The following is a 17,934-nucleotide window of genomic DNA, read 5'->3' as shown; positions in this document are numbered from 1 at the left end:
AATCAGGTCTGTACGGATGACACAAACCTTGAAGTCGTTAAAATATTCTTTACAGAATGTAGGTATGGGAGATAGCGTCTCAAAAAGCGTTCTTTTATCAAGGATGCTGCGTAGACGTGACTCGACAGCAATGCCGGGAATTAGCCCCCATTATTTGCGCTGGAACAGAATCTGTCTTTCAATTTTCAACTTTAATGCTTAAATAATAGAAATAGATTTGGTTTGTCGGAACGATTTGGTAGTAATACAACCTCTTTTGTTTGAGGTTAATTGCGATCCTACCTGATATGATGGTATTTAAACAGACGTTTAAAAACGTAGATGCGACCATTTTCATATAAATATTTAGTTATATCTATTTTCATAGAGTTATCCAAGGGACTCGCTCAATGGTCTAGAGGTTACAATATGCACCTGCGGATCACAGAGTTTTGGGTTTTATTTCCGGGTGTGAACAAAAATCAAGTGGGTGTCAGCGCTTTTATCAAAAAATACTGTCTCATAACTACAAATTTCTACTTGCAGCCGTTTGGGCTATAGGTTGACTGTCAATGCTTAAGATTTCAATATATTTTTCAAATCTCATGTTCGGAAAATTGGCGTTCTTTATTTAAACTAAAGGTGAAAAAGACCTCATTACTTTACCGCGGGTGGTAAAATATTTAAAAAGAGAAGTCTCCTACTTATACTATTTTATTTTTAATTGTTGTTTTTAATTTAAAGGACAAAAGCTACAAACGTGAGCTTTTTAGCTTAAATGAATTAAAAAAAAAAAAATTACGACTGAATAGGCTGTATGGTCAATATTTTTTGCTTGTCCCGAAGGGGACAAATTGAAAATCAGCAAATGAAAAAAAAGTAAAATATTCTCCAGAAACATTCGAAATATTTTTTATTGCCTTTTCATCTCATTCTTTTTCCTCACGATCGATATAAAAAAAAAATATGTTCAACTCAGGAACACACCCAATTCTCACAATACACCATGTGAGATTGGGGTGTTTTCAAAAAAGTTTTCTAGTTTACAAATCTACTATTAATTGTGGAAAACCCAATAATAAATCGCATAATTTATTGATTTATTATTTTTCGTCTATGCATTGATAACGTGCTAGCTCTGCACCGATAATCTTTGAGCCCTGGGCGGGCGGTCGGGAGCTAGGCGGGCGTGCCTGTTATCACTACAGCGAAGTGTTCTCAGTGCGCAGGGATCTGTCGACGACGCCGCACGAGGTGAGCATTTCTAGACACAATAATCACTTTTACCCATTAAAATTATCCACAAATACCCATTAATATACAACATAAAATAAATTTTATTCAATATAACATGTATTTTCGTGGAAATTTTCGGTGAAAAACGCGTATTTCATTTCATGTGATGTATATTTTTATTGTTGTTTTATCTGCCCTTGATATATGTTTTACGGTCCGGAGATTTTTATCCGTTTGAACGATTGGTTCAATATGGTGATTGGATTTCAATTTATTGATGCTTAAGTATAGCTTATACATTATTATGTTCGCAAATCGTTCGCGTGGATTTACGGTTATCGGTTAACAAACCTTTCGCGTTTATAGTATCAAAATAATGATGGAAAAGGATTAAGTTTTAGAAGGAGTCAACAGAAACCTATTATAAAATATTTATTGCTTTTTAGGGTCTTTAAAATAGGGAACTCTTTAAGGATCTCTCTGTTGTCTGTCACTAGCTATCCCTCAAAGACTTGAGGTACTAAGTTGAAACTTAGATCGAATAAAAAAGTCAATAGTCTCTCGTTCCTTTGGAGGTTTCTAAGATCGAGAGATTTCAAAGACTTTCAAAGCGTATTTTCGTAGTAAAATTCACTAGCCGAATGACTTATTTATTAAAACCGATGAAGTGATATCCTATGATCCTATGAAATTAAAATCTTGAAAGGTAGGTAGGTAGATAGCATATAGATTTTAATTCCCGTGATGAATCGTTGCCAAATTAGAAATAATATTGAAGAAATAATAAAAAATCTTACTCCGCCCCACCGCGTCGTATCGTTTGTTATCTATTAATTTGTTTTATCGGCGCGGTCCAAGAGTGATACTGGCCGAAATTAACCAAACAGAACTGACAAACAAAATTAAGGATGTAGTTTTTTGTTACGTGTATCATTTATGCTCGTAAAACACACATTGCGGGATCTGGCGGTAAAATTTCTAGTCATACTTTTATTCACAAATAAAACATTTATCATTATGATAATTCAAATTCAAAATTAATTTATTTCAAGTAAGCCTACTCTATAATTTATGTCTGTTTGTAGTGACTCTATCACCGGTTCGGAAAGCAGATTCTAGCAGATATATTTAAATATGCATTTAGTAAAAAGCTGTTCGAAATAAAGTTCATAATTCGTCACTTTACTCGCGTAATACCGCGCAAGTAAAACTAGAATATTTTTTAGGAAATACATTATGGATACCCCCAATTGTAAACCCCAACGCATAACGACGTGGTGTTATATGTTTTTTTGTTTAAGAGGGAGGGAGTGTTCTTAGCTATTTTTGATGAAAATCGGTCCAAGATGGCCGTCGCTACAAAATGGCGGATTATATATTTTTTCCCAACTTTCTCAATACGGCAGGGTGATTACGTATCTTACAATCACTGCTGTCACTTTCCCATACAATAAATAAACAAAAGCGACGTTTGACAGCAGTGATTGCAAGATTTACGCCTGTCGCAAGCCTGTCGCGAGAGGAACGGAATACGGAATCACCGGGTTTTCTAATTTTTAATTTAATTTATAAACATAAAATCTCATGATAAACCTGTTTATATTTTTGAATATAATTTTTTTTTATAATATATACCCTTGATGGATTGATTATCCACCTCCATCTGATTTGGGTTAATAGGTGACGTCACAGATTGATTGGGAACTGTTAGAGTGAGTGAGTGTGACTTGTGAGTTATGTGTTGGTGTTCATGTGTGCGTGATTGAGTATTCGAGCCAGTGTGCTTAGATGAGTATATACGAGTAAGAAACCGATTAATGGTTAAATGGTAAAATAATCTCTATGATTATTATATCTTATTGTGAAAATTTATACGCCACCGCAAGTATTACACAATGGTGTATAGATAGCTTTACCCACTATGAAATTCTTTTTACTGAAATAATAACAATCAAGCACGAACGAAATTCGACTCATAAGGCTCGTGCATCTGAACTATGACCGCTTGCCATATTTTATCCCTGCTTTTCTCTTCTATGTTTTATTGCAGTTAGTACAGTCGGCATCAAATACAAATAAAAATACAAATTAATTTATATAAAGTTGCTTTACGGTTGCTTTTCTGTATATTGTGACTAGTGGCGTTCCTAGGTCTTGAATTTGAGCAAGCCCAGTTAACTAAAGGACTGATTTGACTCGTCATGACCTTTAAAAGTTACCTTCCTTTTTGTGCTAAATGACAAACAATATCAACTTATCTTTCAAAAACACTACGATAAAGGTCAACACGCGAATTATGATTTGAAATTTCGATTTATAATCGGTTGGATTAAGAAGTTTCTATGCGCTGTTTGCCAAAATTAAAAAAAATACATCTAACGAAAGACCGTTTTTTTTTTTAATTTTAAATAGTTTACCTTTTATTCACCAATTAATATTTGAACACATCTATTCAATGTAACGCAAGCCCGGCTTTTGGGCTTCTATGATAGTACCGCCACTGATTGTGACTCTACCACATTGTGATGCATTTTCTTTATCATATTATATAAGTTCCATTTAGCGTTTCGGTACAGTGCAGTGCCACGTAGAAGTCAATTAGAGGAATCGGTTTGATATAACTTCCGTACCCCTAACAGGTTGGCCCAATCCCTGCTTAGTCCGACCTGATGACACTGCAGTCCAGGCCTTTCTTGTAGTCCAATAACAATGCAGCAATGTAATGTGCCAAAACCTTTGCATACGGATCGGGAACTGAGTGAGTATGTATGGGTGTGTGTTTATGGGTGTATTCGAGTGTGTGTTTTTGAACGTGTGTGTATTTTTGTGTAGCTGTGTGCTTGTTTTGCTGTGCTGTTTGGTAGGTAGACTCTATTAACAAAAGCTAGCTAGTTAATTTATTTATTATAAAAATTAGAGGGTACATTGCTGAAGTTATGTTTGGTTTGGAGTATAATGATTGAACTAATTATAATTTTCACCATACAGATTCTTCTGCTTTTCGCGGAGTTATGAAAATTAAGCTTAATTTTCATAATATATCATGGAGTTCCGCAAGGTAACGCCTGCTTCTATCCAACATTTATTTACGAGTTTTTCAAGGGAAACAAACAGTGTAGTAGTACACAAGAGTAATGCCGAATTTTTTTTACACATAAACTAATGAAGTTTCCACATTATCGGTTGTGTTTAAACATCAATAACTATATTTTCATTATAAAAAATCAATATTGTACCTTTGAGACAAGAAATGTTGAATACCCTATAAGTTGAGTGTTTATGTTCAATAAAGAATATTATTTTAAAATAAGACGAATTTATAAATTCATGTTCCATAAAATAGGTAATTATTTGCATACTTGTTTAGTGGTTGCCACGAATGGCAAATACTTGTAGAACGCCATTTGTTGACTCAATCTATCAAATACAATTATAGAACTAAATCAAGTCTTCGGGACTTGATTTTGTTCTATAATTGTATTTGATAATATTTGATTGATAATAATATTTTTTTTACCTTTATTTCAATGAGAGTATTTACTTAAGAAGGTCTAAAATATTATTTAGCTTAACTACAATTACTATTTTATTCGCATTTGCACGTAACGTGGATTTTATTTCTCGCTTAGAGGCTCATAAAATCTGAAGTTTTTAAAACGCGTGTTATTTACTTTAATTAACGCACTCGTGTTTTATGATATCCCGACTAGATATGTATGTAATAACCAACATAGTACACTATAACATATTGTACTGTTTCTGTTTTGAACCTTTATGTTCCTTAATTTAGAAGTGGTAAAGCTCTGATCGACTTACAAAGTGCATTTCAACAAAGAAAAAATTAAACTGTGTGCTGAACTATTTCAAAAATTGTGTAAACTTTGTACATTAAACCCTCCCTTTGCTCCGTCTTTTTATATTTTATCTTTGTCCTGTCTCACGTTACGGAATTTGCCTGATCGTGACTGTTCGTATGTTCACTCGGCTTGGTAAACGTACGAATTTATAAGAACCTATATAACGCTCAGATGAAACGGCTCGACTGAACCTAAAGTTATTAAAAGTGACGTTTGACCCACCACTACATTTTATTTGTCCAATGAACAACAGTGACCATACAGCCGCCACGTATGTTCCGTATTTGCACCAACATTTTACTTTTTTTTCTTGTCCGGTCTGGCTACTTACCACGCTTCTGACAAAAACGTGCAATGATTTAGAGTTATACTCTGCTACCATCTCAGACTGTGTCACTTGCAACCATGTGAGATTGCAATCAAGGGCTAAGTAATAGTTGAATAAAAAAATATCTAGGTACTTGTTGCTGACTGTATTTAGTTTCAACTAGTCAAAAACATTCTTACTAATGGCCGCCATTCCTTTGCGTCCCTCGGGCTCTCGCAGCCCTACAGCCTCCCGACTCCCTCCACACGGAGCTACGAAGACTAATAAGTACTTACTAGCTGAAAGCTGAAATAATATAAATTATTTGCATTAAAATTAAGGAAGCATACTTATGAAAACATTAGCTTAGTCACCAGCTCTACAACGCTTAAAAAAGTAACGCCCTCGATATTTCCTTCAAGTGTACCTACGTAAAACAAAAGGTAAAAAATAGGAATCGTATTATATATTTAATATGATTCCAAGACAAGATACAAAATGTAATTAATTCCGTTCAGCCATTGAAGTGTTGTATTACACCAAAAATCGTTCTATATCTATATTTTTTAGAATCAGGATATAGGTCTCTCTCCAGCCCCGGATAAACTATCTTACGCAAATTACATTAACAACGTTATTTCGATACCGAAGCAACCAATACGCATTTATAGGCGCTGACGCTATGTTCCTAAAGTATGTCAGTTTTTTGTCATATACAACAATAATGAACTGCCGACATTACTTTGTAACTGCGCAGTATGGATTAAAAGAAGTATAGTTTTCTTATCCACTTAATCTTGAATTGATGTAACTTGATTGTTTTGTACCAAATAAATAAAATAAAATATTAACTAGCTGTCCCGGCAAACTTCGTACCGCGGATCATTTTTTTTTATGAATTTTATATTTTAATACTTATTATCCTATTCCGGTCTAAAAGGAATCCAAAAATCAAATGTCATAAAAATTGGTCCAGCCGTTCTTGAGTTATTAATGGTGTAACTAACACAACTTTCTTTTATATATATAAGATATAAATCTTAGTGCCGTCTCCATTTCTGGCACGTTTAACGTTCACATTGTCACCCAGTAGGCTGAAGTAAACCATCCGTAGCTGAAAGTCATTAATTATGGCGACGTCTAACGACCTTTGTAACGCTACCGCTATTTTATGTACAACTACCCACATTCTATCTGACTAACTACACATATAGTATTATTGTTTTAATTAGTAGAGCTATTTGTGACAGAGCTCGTCCGGGGAAGTCGATACTCGATAGTACTTCCCCGGACGAGCTCTGCACTTATTTCTTCTCAATACTTAATACTACGCTGTAGTTAGTATTTGTTTTTTTTAGTAATAATAGAGCTATTTGAAAGTTCGACCGGGGAAGTACCGTAGCGTCATACTTATTTCTCCTCAATACTTAATACAGTACAATACAAATAATAATACAATAATGGCGGAATGGTAATTCTATATGTTCTTAATTCAGTGTTTTTTTAGTTGAGGCGTGAAGGAAGGACAAGGAAACAAACACACTTCCGCATTAAAATCTTACTAGATGCGCCCTGCGGTGAATAAGTCATTAGGTTGCTTTGTTAGTATGTAAAGCAAGTACGATATTCGATGTTAAAACGAATATTCTGTAAACACTTAAGATATTGATGTTTTTCCAGGACCAAACGTGTACCGTGTTACTCTACGTCCTTTCAAACAACTCTATGCCAAAAATCAAAGCCATGGGTTAATGACCTAGGGCGTGATGGAAGTCAAAAAAACACACTATCATAATTACAATATTAGAGCTCCGATTAAAGTGATGCAAGAATGCTTGTTATAAAATGAACTAACTAGATAGTAGAAGCAAAGCCTTTATTAAGTGAGAAACTTCATCGCAAACGGGCGGGGCAAGTGAGTTAGGCTGGGTATAATGGAAGCTTTCAACGTTCGACTTCATGTTATTACTTATTATGTTATAGTACCTACACATGCTAGTTTATTGAAAAGTTTCATTAAAGAGATGATACGTTTTTCAAAATCTAAGATTAGTGAACCAACTAAGAATATGAGATTATGGACACATTCATTAAGTATAAAATACCTATAATAATGCCCGCAATCACTAAAAACATTTCACCAACTCTTAATTATGACTAACGACGTTAGGCGCCATTTAAAGTTACGACGAACTCGTAAACTGACACTTGATTGATAAAGAAATATAAATTCCCTTTTTTTAATAATCTTAAATCCATACGAAAAATGAACACTATAATAATACAAACATTACAAACATGAAATACCACACCTTGTGGCAAGAATCATATATAAGTTAGGTTATATTAATTGCTAAGTGAATATCGTTTAGTTTTAAATATTACCTACTTCTTTACGAAAAGCCGAACCGTAGACGCAAGATTTTTTTGTACGTCTCTGCTCGGTAGTGTAACGTAACGTGTATATCACTATCGGCAACTATTATTTTTATTACAAATCACGTTTCTTACATTATTTTATTCAGCTACTTAGCAAACAAATGAACTGTTATCCAATTCAGAGCAATTTATAACTAAGCTATTTCCAGTAACAATTTTTATTGGACAGGCTCCATCAATAAATCCTCGTTCCAATATTTCTATACACAGGACCCAATAGTCGCCCGGCCCAGTTCGATAGACCTTGACCCATCATACGGCGCTTTATTAAACCCCCCTCCCCCGTCCTAGCCGAGCTTCCTCCATAATGTCTTTCTAAATTGAAATTCCTCGCGCCCAAAGAAATTTATCTTTTCATTTTTATTGTTCTGCGGAGACGGCCTCTTTTAACCTTAAGGATTAAAAAAATGAGGTAAGATATTACCGACATTTATTTTATGGATGATAAGCTGTTCCCCGTGGTATCACCCCGTCTCAACCAAGGTTCGTAACTTCTAACACAATTAAATTAATACTTATAAAATTATGGTTTAGGAACCGAGAAGGTACTCATAGACGTAAACTTACCACTCGACTTCAGTGACGCCTAGTGCAAACCGCGCTATAGTACAAACTGATTTAATCCTACATTACCTTAAACTATGCATCCAAATAACATGTGAAAACGGCAAGTTTTATCTAAATCAAAATGTTACACTAAGTATTATTATTTATGGCTACAGCCTTATTGCTACGTAGCTATGTCTTCCAGGTAACCAATGGCGTACAACAGCTCAGCTTTTTGTGTCATTTATAGTCAAGGTTTAATTAAAAAAAGAAAGATAGTTACTACGTAGGTATTCTTTATTGCGGACCAAGAAACACATTACAATATAAACAAACAAAGATCACAAAGTTCACAAATATATACATGATTTCCACCACTTACGATAATACAAAGTTCTCAAAGACATCTCAGCTTATCCTACTTTATTTCACTAGACCCTTTTACGAGATTGTTATCGAGTGAAGTCTCGTTGGTGGAAATTGAATTGTAAATAATGGAAAAATGCAGTAACTTAGCAATCAACGTTGCTGGAGCTTTCCATGCCAGCGGGTAATTTTGACATTAGTTTAAACTAAATGAAATCAACCGAGACAGATGGTTTAACGTGCGGTACTCCCTGAGGCAGGACGATGGAGGTTATGGTATTTGAGGTAGGTATCGCCATGTAAAGACAAGGTTTCTTGGTTTATTTTGGAGTGGAGAATAGGTACTGTTAATAAAGTTATACGGACCTTCTGCCCAAGGTTAAGCCCATTCTCAGTAAGTGTTTCCAACATATCCGGTCGAAGGTTGTATAGTGAACCGTCTGCTCCGTCTCCGGGCATAATACGTAAAAGCTTTTCGCAGAAAAAAAAGATGTTGAACTCGGGGTTCAATAAAAATTATTGGTTAATAATATTGTGGAATGAGTCGTCAATCCGTTAGAATACCAAAAATACCAAAAATAACCTATCTTTGGTGAGTAAGGATGAGCGACAGATTCTCTAATCTATTGCTCAAAGGTTTTCTCAAGACAGCCCACACCGGTCATAACTAACCTACACCCGTTTGCACCCGACTCTCTTGCGATATCGCAACCTCACATACCATCTGCTCATTTTCAATCATCAGGTATCTGGAAAGTCTTCCCGAAATAATCTGAGAAAATATCCACCGCACCACCAGGTCGATGTGAATCAACAATGAAACAAGCAAATCAACACATTATTTAGCTGTCTCAACTTCTTTTTTTGATGCGACTATAAGTTAGCCCGCGACTACAATCTTACCTGGTGAAGAAACAGTCTAAGATGGTACCGAGATAATAGGTTATAGACCACCTTAATCTTTTTCTATGCATAGGCACGGCTGAAGCCTTTCATCAAAATTAATAAACCTCTAAAATTTTGTTCAAAAATTAAATAAAACTGTAACCTCCCACTTGTAGAACCCCACCAGGGAGGTGGCCAAAAACAAAATAAGTAATCGGATGCAGCTACCTTATGGTTATGAACAATTTTCCAGCCATGGTGCACTACACGACGATAACCCCAGAGATGAGCGACGCGGTGCTCCGCCACCTGCGTGACAGTTTCTTCGCGGACGAGCCGCTCAACAAAGCTGTTCAGCTCTGCCAGAGAGGCCAGCCACACGCCGCTCTCGAGCGTCTGTGCGTCGCTACCATGGCAGATGGCCTGTCCATTGCTGCTCTTGACGAAGACACGGTATGGCTAGTAATATCTGAAAGCTGAAGATACCTTTTACCAGGTTGCTTCTTTGCTCAACAATAGCTAGGCTAGCTTTATAAATAACTTTTTTAAATTTTGTATGTAATTTTTTTATAAAATTAACGGCCATTGCGCTATGATTGCGTTTGTAGCATATAGTGTCATGCCAAGTAAACTTGTAAACTTTTGAGCTTTGACATTTGAACTTTGCCACCCTGTGGCGACTGTTCATGGCGAACAGCACCCTTGTTCTACATTTGTAAAGTGTCACTCTTGACAAAATTACACATTCGAATTCGCAATGATTGACTAATCTGTAATACGAGACCAAAATTGATAATTGGTATTGTGTTGATGTTTTCAGGTAGTAGGAGTTGCTCTGAATGGGATATTGTGACCCGGGGACATCGAACAATCTATTGATAAGATCCAGCACTCCTCCTACGCCAAATTTAATAAGGTAACAAAATTATATTATGTCGTTTATTTCTAGTGACTTCCTGCGACTCTCTTGACATCTATCCACCTAGTGGGGATCTAATTTTACCAAATTAACTTCCAGATCTTTACTATTCTCTACACCGTGAGCCGCGACCTGGACCTGTTCCATACGTTCCAAGTAGACCGCATCCTTGAGTGCCGCATCATATCCGTATCGCAGCAGGCGCGCGGCCAGGGCCTGGCGCGGGAGCTGATGAAGAGGAGCATAGAAACTGCTATGGACAAGGGATTCAAGGTTTGTTCAACAACAGTCTATTAACGCCCCACTGCTGGGCACAGGCTTTTTCTCTAATCTGAGGGAGGGTTTGAGAGCAGAGTCATCCTCATTCGAACAGCAGCAGATTTAGGCCAAAACCAGCATAGAGCACCTGTGGGATTACTCAGCCAAGTAACCGTTTGAAGCTTTGGACTCGATGCATAGTCAGTTTATAGCATCGGCGCAGTTTATCTGTCTTTTCATGATAAACTAAGTTACTTAGGAGCTTCACAGTCTTGTTCACATTATACTTCTGCGACACATCCTCACAACTACCGTGCAGTAATCACGTGTCGTGTCTGAGCTGCCATCCCAACGAACTGTGAGAGTGAAGGAATAAAGAGTGTTCACATAGCTGGAAAAATCCCTGACAATGGATAAAATTAACGTGTCCACCTGCCACAACACGGTAACAGGGAATAGGAAAAGTTTACCCCCAACGCTCGGAGAGTTGATAGAGCTATGGAAGATGACAAAATTGTATCCTTTCTCCTGAGAGAAAAATGTTTCCAGCATGCATGCTATTTATAAATTCTGAATTTACTCTGGTTTGGTCTCGTGGGTCTTGTACACCCTACCGACAAATAAGCGATTTAGCGTTCCTGCACAGATGTCGCAACCGTTCAGGGATTTAATATAACTTTTTTACTCCTAACAGTTTTAGCACGTTACCATCATAGACTGCATCATCACTTATCAGCAATGAGTTTGCAGTCAAGGGCTAACTCGTAGTAGAATAAGCGTCCGATTGGGCTGTGACCCTGCTTTCTGAGTCCTAGGCCGCGGGTTCGATTACCATAACTGGAAAATGTTTGTGTTATGAATATGAATATTTTTCAGTGTCTGGGTGTTATCTGTACATTATTTAATATAAATTAGTTGGATTTTAATTTTAATTGAAATTTAATTTATTTTTTATATGAAATTTAATTTATTCTAATTTTTAATTCGATTTTAATTAATTATATAATAGATTTTAATTAATTACTGTTTTTTTTAAATTCTTTATTTATTTATTTTTAAAATCTGTCTTTTACATTTATTTTGTGTTAAATTTTGTATATGGGTACCCGACTTGAAATAAAATGATTTTATTTTATTTTATTTTTATTATTATTTATTATGTGTACCTATAATATATATCAGTTATCCTAGTACCCAAAACAGAAGCTACTGTTACTTTTGGGCTAGATGGTATGTATGTATTGTCTTATTAACGTATATTATTTGGAATTGATTCCACATAATGCTGTGGGAGAACATAAAATTGTATCCTTTCCCCGGGGAGCAAAATGTCTCTAACCTATGCTGGCCGTACCATCGTGGCCGAAATCGGTCAGGGAATATTTATGTGTTTGTGTGTCCAGCTGTTCAAAGTGGACGCGACGGGCGCGTACTCGCAGCGGATCTGCAGTAGCCTGGGTCTCCGCGTGCTGCAGACGGTGCGCTACTCGGAGTACCGTGACGCCGACGGCACGCCCGTCTTCAACGTGCCGCCGCCACACGACTCGCTCGCTGTCATGGCGCTCGAGATACCGTAGACGTCGCACTTGGCGCACAAAACCTTAAGGCTCCGTTCAGATAAACCGACGCGGAAGGGTCGAAGAGCAATTTTTTTTTCTCGCACCAGACGGGTACGGCTGCATACGCTCGGAGCCGACCGGCCGTACAATTTTTTTCTGCTAGTCTGCTAGACCGTGTGAACGAAAAGAGATAAACGGAGACTGTCGGTTGCGCGAGCATGGAAGAGCACGTAATATTTCCCACCGAGCGAATTGGGAACATCCTCGAGCATTCTCTTATCACAAAAGAGATAAAATGTTAAAATAAAGCTTATTTAAATATCTTAAGACTCTATTTAAATGCGATTAAAATTTGCTCCGCTCTCCGCACCGGTCCATCTGAACGGACACTTAGAACTTATCGCTACAGGGTTAAATAAAAAATACCATAAAGCTCTCGGCTTATGTTCTACGACTCTTTGTTTAACTCGAAATATATTAAATTTCCAAGTCCAGCCGCGTGGTTTGATGTTCTTGCATTAAGAAGAGCAAAGAGGCGAATGCATCAATGGTCTTCAGTTTTTGCTGTAGCAAGTGTGCTCACGAATTGGTCTGTACAGACACAGGAGAAAATAGTTCCGAGAAAAGGTTTCATATTTGAACATGATTTATTTATTTTTATATGAAATAAATAAATACTGAATTTGGAAAAGTTGTAGAACTAAAGTTGTTAGTTTTAATGATAGAAATAGTATGGTCGAGAGCTTTTTTTTTTTTTTATTTAACCCTGTATAAGCTGACAATACCCAACAATATCTACACATATGTTTTCTGTGACCTACATGAATGAATCGTATAAAGTTTACTAAAAATGCCACGGTAATATTTTGAAATTTGTCGATATTTTAACATTAACAACGAAAATCTTCGTTTACTCATGCTTCAAAACCTATGAACTTAGTAACATCTGCTTCTCTCAGAATGAGAAGGGTGTACGCAGGCAGCATTGATAGACTTCACAAGCTCTTGAGATGAATTATGGAGAAATCTTAGGCCGGTTTCCTTACGATGTTTTCCTTCAGTTAGAGCAAGTGATGTTTAATTGCTTAAATTAAAAACGCACATAACTGCGAAAAGCTAGAGGTGTGAAAGACAAAAACTTTATATCTTTTTGTTAAATAACCTGCAGAAAAATACTGTAACCATTAAACTAACCTTGGTGAGAATCATCACATGCTAAGTAATGTTTGAAAAAAAAGCTAAAAATTGCCTATGGCTTAAATAAATATTGACGTAAATTATTTATATTATAAATAATTTATTTTAGCTGGTCGTAATATAAATAAATACTTATATATTTATATTATAAGTATTTATTTATATTACGACTTATTATATATTTATACTATTATATATTTATATTATAAGTATTTATTTATATTTATAATTTTCATTTTACCTCAGAATATTCTAGAGAACAGCTTTTATAATAAAACAACATAATTTAATGACTGGTAGTCTTTTAATGAATATGAATGTTAGCACAATATATTTTATGATATTTTAATGCACAAATATTATTGACGTCACAAAAATATTCAGATATATTATAATAAATGTTACTCTAGTATTTTAATAAATGTTAGGCATAAAGATTATTTATGGTACTACTTACATTTAAATACTTAAGAAAGAATCTAACTTTTGTTTATTTTCCAGTAGTTAATTAATTTGATTTATTACATTAAAAAGTTTCAAGTTTTAATAAATAAAAAGACGTGATGCTGTTGTACGTGAAAGTCTAGAACAACTTTTAGATTAAAAAAAAGTAAAAATGGGATTACCCGTTTGCGCGGGAGACATTGTGAAAACAACACAATAGTACTAGTAGATCTGTCAATTAAGTTTTGACATTTGTGTACCTGAGACCCGGCACCACTTAATTTCTCTTAAAAACTTCACGATAGTAACGTACTCAGCGAATGTAATAAATAAAGTAACAAATCTTAATAATTGTTATCTTTTCCCGATGTTCAAATATCAATTTTACTTCTTTTTCTTACTCGATAAACTATTATATTACATTTTTATATTTTATTCTAAATTTAAAATTCATTTATATACTTTTTTATATTAAATCATACTTTATTGTGGTAAATGTAGGCGTGTACCTATTTAATAAATAACTATTAGATATATTTATCTAAAACATGTTTTGTAGTCTGTTTACAATGTTTATATCCTTTAGCATGTGTGTACTTGTTCTCTAACGTCTTGAATTACGAGTAGGTAAAATAATATTTGTACGTATATTTACATAAATATATACACCTCTGTAGTCAAAATCTATCTCTATTAGATGTTTGATGTAGAAAATGTTTAAAATCTGTATTAAAATAAATATATAAAATAAAATTATCCAATATAATTTTGATTAATTATTTATAAAATAGGAGATCCTACGGTTTATCATCATCATCAACGGTCTGTCCACATATCCATGTCTGCTAGCTGGACATAGACATGAGTCTTGTAGGTATTGACGGCCGATTGGCGCAGTTTGCAGCGACCCTGCTTTCTGAGTCCAAGGCCGTGGGTTCGATTCCCACAACTGGATAATGTTTGTGTGATGAGCATGAATGTTTTTCAGTGTCTGGGTGTTTATATATATATATTCTAAAGTATTTATGTATATTATTCATAAAAATATTCATCAGTCGTCTTAGTACCCATAACACAAGCTACGCTTACTTTGGGGCTAGGTGGCGATATGTGTATTGTCGTAGTATATTTATTATTATTCTTTATTTATTTGCAAATATCACGGTCTTGTGCCACTTGGGTCCAGCGGCTCTCTGCGCCTAGTTTGATGTCATATGTCCGCATCGCAGGGCGTCCATTGGTTCTCAGATGGTTATTTTAAACCAACTTATTGTGTTTTTTCACGATTTAGCACACTGGAAACAACAATATGAGCGATCACCCGATTTCAAGATATGTGTATTTTTATACACATATCTTGAAATCGGGAAAGTTACTTTGTTTTTACAAAGTAACTTTTTATTTACTACTAGCTTCTGCCCGCGACTTCATCTGAGTGGACTTCAGAAAGCTTCGTTCGTTAACAATTTTTAATCCTACCACGGGAACTATTTCAGAGATCGGTATAGAGAGTACATATCCTTCTCCATAGCATATTTTACAGTAAATTTATAAAGTGGGTAAATAATTTAACGTTTGATAACTATTAATTCATGTTTGTCAGATATTTTATTAAATAGTTAATAGATTGTTTTCAAAAAGCAATTAAAATTATATTTGATTATGCAACCAATGTTCATGACATTGTGTTGGTGGGTATTGTGATATAAATACGACTGCATTATCGATGCACCTCAGTCCTACATGGACTCGAACTATGAAAATATACCTCCCGGTGTCTTAGTCTTTTCTCACATAGGTGACATGTATACTAAATTTCAAAGCTGTCTGACCGCAGCTTAGCTCTTAAATAATTTTAAAAATTTTTCCTCGGGAATTACTAAAAGAATCGGGATAAAAGGTAACCTTTGTTATTTTCCATGTCGAAGGCTACAGGCATGCCAAATCTCATAAAAATCATTTCAGCCGTTTTTGTGTGATTGAGTAACAAACATCCACACTGTCACATTTATAATATTAGTAGGATATTGTAAATAAATAAAATTTTTATACTTGGATTTGACTCGAAATAATCTGTTATTTGATGCCTATGATGTTAATGACGATATGATATTAATACAGCGATACCTACTCTGCGAATATTGATGTAGATTGACAATGAACGCAATATAGGTGCCACGCTTCGTAAAACAGTGTTACAAAAAGGGACCAGGAACAATTTGTTACAATCATAACTGTACAAAAAAATTAACGTAGTAGATGTTATTACCTAGCGCAGAATAAAATGTAGAGAATATATAAAATTTGTTACAAAATTTCACAACTAATAATTTTACAGTGGAATTCATAATCAGGTTAGGGGCTCGTCTAGGGAACATTCAGCTGGCATGAGGTGAAACCAACTTTTATTCATTTAATAGAAAAAGGAACCCCCTGAAATTTGCCAGACACGAATGCTCTGCCTTACCAAATTGAGACAACCTAGGACCTACCTTAAAATTCCCAGTCAATATTCTCAAAATTACTTTGTCCGTTGACAGTGGTTAAAGTGACATATGAAGAATCCTCTAACTGTTTGTTTGCTGACAGTTTGTTACATACAGATAATTCTTTAGGTATCTCGTACATACCTAGAGAATTATCTGTATGTATGAAACTGTTCAGTTAGCGGATTCTTCAGTGATTGTCTATGAATAAGAAAGGTTAGTTTAACATTTAACCCTTCCATTAATGCTGAATGTTAGATATTGGGGTACTGTTCACGTTTTTGGTCAATTCGAGTGTTAGTTTGATGATCTCATGGACCTGCATTCAAGTGGTAAAACTGAAAACAGCGCCCTCCTACCGCGGTTTCGGTAGCTTGTGTTACATGTCGCTGTATGGCAGTGAGAACGTTTTAATAAATACAATTCTTCCTTTCTAAATACGAAAGTATTGTACGTATTTTAAAACTGATATTTAATAAGTATTTCGTGGATTTTCAATCGATATAAAATGCTATGATGATCATAGCATCATCATATAAAACCATTACCAGCCCACTACAGGGCATGGGTCTCCTCCCACAATTAAAAGGGGTTAAGGCCATAGACCACCACACTGGCCCTGTGCGGATTGGTGGACTCTACACACCTTTGTAGAATTCTCAGGCATGCAGGTTTCCTCACGATGTTTTCCTTCACCGTTGAAGCAAGTGATATTTTAATTACGTAAAACGTACATAACTTAGAAAAGAGAGAGGTGCGTGCCGGGATTCTAACTCGCCCCCCCGAAAGTGAAGTCGAGCTCCTACCCTCTGGGCTATCACCGCTTCATATAGTCCCCGAAAATTCCTTCTTATTTCTGTTACTGTAAACACAAAAGGCCAGACGTGTCAAAGGCCTCCTCTTTAAAAAAAAGAAGGATAAAAGAAACCAAAACTCAAAAGCAAAACGATTTAACGATTAGTTTAACGGTTTAGTAATAATAACCAATCCTGGCGGCTTAACCGAACTTTCCGAATCACTAATTTCAGATTGTATTTTCTTCACAGAAAAACCTAAAACCCAATTTATACCTTGGAGGCTTCGGCCGCAGCTAGTAACCCTACCGACAAAAACGGTAGGGTGGTTACCAGCGGTGGCACTAAGCGACTTAGCGTCCCGGTACGATGTCGCGTAGAAAATATACGGAATAAGTATAGGTTTAAAATAACTGCTATACACAAAATTGCAGTCAAAGGCTAACTAGTATAAAAAAATCCATTTATTTTTGACCCAATGTGGGAATCTTAACCTCATGATCCGTAGTCGTCAACTATTTAGTGCAATTGTCCACAAGCCAAATCGCCCGGTCAATGTGTAGTCAGCTTAAGGTCCAGTGTGCAGTAGCCTCAATGCGGGCGCCGCACAGTCGCTGGGAGCCTGCCAACAATTGATTGAAACACTACCTAGACGTGACGAC

General features: G+C 35.6%; 1 pseudogene; it reads left to right on the top strand.

Annotated features, from left to right (window-relative positions):
- The first annotated feature begins 1,218 nt into the window (after positions 1–1,218).
- LOC120631586 lies at positions 1,219–12,576 on the top strand (annotated as a pseudogene).
- Positions 12,577–17,934: the final 5,358 nt, after the last annotated feature.

This window comes from Pararge aegeria, chromosome 18, assembly GCF_905163445.1.
Source record: "Pararge aegeria chromosome 18, ilParAegt1.1, whole genome shotgun sequence".
Taxonomy (NCBI): Eukaryota; Metazoa; Arthropoda; class Insecta; order Lepidoptera; family Nymphalidae; genus Pararge; species Pararge aegeria.
Note: the sequence above shows the minus strand (reverse complement) of the source record. Positions and strands in the feature narration are given on the sequence as shown.